General features: G+C 43.8%; 1 protein-coding gene across 1 annotated transcript in view; it reads left to right on the top strand.

The window, feature by feature from the left end:
* Positions 1-2500, top strand: part of npas3 (neuronal PAS domain protein 3) — a gene marked incomplete at its 5' end in the record, with an annotated part of 372500 nt that overhangs the window by 181294 nt on the left and 188706 nt on the right. The window lies entirely within an intron of this gene.

The raw sequence follows: 2500 nt of genomic DNA, 5'->3' as shown, positions 1-2500 counted from the left end.
GGCTTACAGTGGCCCATTTAAAACACTGAATGACTTTGCTGTTAAAATAAAACAACTTATTTGCATACACAAATTACCACAAATGACCTTCATTATGATTAGTTAAGCATTTCCTGTTATGACATCCTCATATAGCCTATAGATCTAGCCTATAACAGATCAATTCTCTGAACATTATTACCTACCTTTGTCTTCTATGCCTTAGCGAACCAGCTTAAGTTCTGATTGCATGCAGACTCATTTTTGCATGTAATCATGTTCATACTTCTTCCCCCATTCATAATAGTCCTCTACTGCTCATGTCCAGGTTTGTAATGGGACCAGTACATCATCTCCAGTGGAGATGATCTCCCTGGCTGGCTTGGTGCCATGTGTGCCATGATGTGCTTTAGCCAGCATCCTCCTTAGAAGAGCAACACACTCTCCTTGTTTTTGAGTACTGTAGGCTAACTATCATATTCATGGGTTGTGTAGTTTCAGTAAAAGTGGTGGTATTAAGGGCATGTTTGTTTGTATGTGCCTCGGTGGGGCGGGCCGTAGAGACAGAGTATCTGCGCCCTGGTTGTGGTGGGCCGGTCTGGGCCGAATTGTTGTCTCAGTCCAGCCCTGGGTATGTCAGTGGTGGACAAAGTACTCAATGCCAGTAAGTATACATACTCCTGGTCAAATATGACTCAACTGCAAGTGAAAGTTTCTCACTCAAATCAAATACTTCAAAGGTACAAATTTCCCCCCCAAAAAATCACAGATTTTTCAAAGTTTTCAAAAGAAATATCAATAACAGTGAAAATAGCAAATCTACACAATTTCACAACGCGTCCAGAATCCAACAATACAAACACTCAAGTAAAGTACAAATACCTAAGTACTGTACTCGAGTAAATGCACTTGGTCACTGTCCACCACTGATGTATGCATGTAAGTCTTTCTGTTATTCAGTCAACGTTCACAGGCAGACGGCACAAGATTAAAATGTAAACGACAAATAGTCTGACCAAACTCTCCGCTCTCCCTCTCTGCCCCCCCCCCCTCCCCTCTCTTTCTTTCTCTGAAGTCTGTCTTCTGTTTTCTTTTTTTCCCTTCAGCAATTTTCCACAAATTGTCAATTAAGGGGCGTTCCTCATGTCTGTCTGCAACTGGCATCCTGAGGGAAGGAGAGAGAGAGAGAGAGAGACAGAGAGAAGGAGGGAGTGAATGATGGAGAAGCTGTCGGGCAGAAACCTCTTATCTCCATATTTTAAGTTGTTATATTTTTTTGTAAATTAACGCCCTACCTCGTCATACTGCAGTGTCGCACAAAAGCAGCAAGAATAGCCGATCTACAAGCTCAAATCATGACACGTTTTGAGCTTACAGATCTGCTATTTTATGCTTCTTTTGAATTTGAATCCCGAAAAGCAGCAATTTCGGACATACAAGGTTTCCGCCCGACAAGCAACGAGATGCAGAGAAAGAGAGAAATTGAGCGAGCGAGCGAGGGTAGAGCTAGAGAGGGATGGAGGAGAATGGAATAAACAGGGGGAGAGAGCTGCGTAGAAAGAGAGAGAGAGAGAGAGAGAGAGAGACAGATGGACAGAAATTGACGGAGAAAGTATTAGGAAAACAGAGAGAAAGAGAGAGAGAGAGAGAGAGAGAGAGAAACAAAGAGAGGAGCGTAATAAGCTGGCCTCCTCTCATCACAGACTGGGTGATTGGTCCTATACTGAATCGATTTATTTCCCCGGCAACTGGCAATAATTGAAATACGGACAACGTTTGCCTTCCAATTTGCCGCAATAAAGTTGTAATGGGGTTTTCTCCGCAATTTTACCCCTAATGCACTTGTTTCTAAACAGCAGTGTTTTCCTTGGGCTGAACAAATAGCATCAGTGGGAGCTTATTGGAGGGTAATGGTGGACACACTGATGCACACATTACACCGCCTGCAATCAATTCACACTACTCTCTGCTCTCTGATCACTGTCTGTCTGTCTGTCTGTCTGTCTGTCTGTCTGTCTGTCTGTCTGTCCTAGGTTAGACATAAGGTGCATAAGGTTAGACATAAGGTGCATAAGGCTAGACACAAAGGTGCTATAGCACTTTCGGTAGATCCACATAGTACTGTATAGCAGCAGGTATGTACGTGAGATTTTGCACGCTCTCAGAGTTCCAGACCCATAAGGGTCCATCCGGACCGCTGGTGGTCCCCCGGACCCCGACGTTGAGAACCACTTCCCATGATGCAACAGTGTGTCTGTCACCTTCCAGTATTACGGACGCTGTGTCATAAGTCATGGCTGCGTGATAGCATCATGTAATCTGTGTGTGTCGGCGTGGTGAAAAATGGCTGGCTGCTTATTTACGCACCATTCCTCTCATTTAGCTTTGTGGTGCAGCGCTATACTTTATCTGTGGCTGTTTTTATCTGAATGTGCTGCGATGTTTTGTATAGTATGTGTGTATGTTTTATCTGTACGCAGTGTGCGCGTGTGTATCACTTTTGTGTGTTTTTATCTGGATG

Source organism: Gymnoscopelus microlampas (genome assembly GCF_963454915.1).
Source record: "Gymnoscopelus microlampas genome assembly, chromosome: 20".
NCBI lineage: Eukaryota > Metazoa > Chordata > Actinopteri > Myctophiformes > Myctophidae > Gymnoscopelus > Gymnoscopelus microlampas.
Note: the sequence above shows the minus strand (reverse complement) of the source record. Positions and strands in the feature narration are given on the sequence as shown.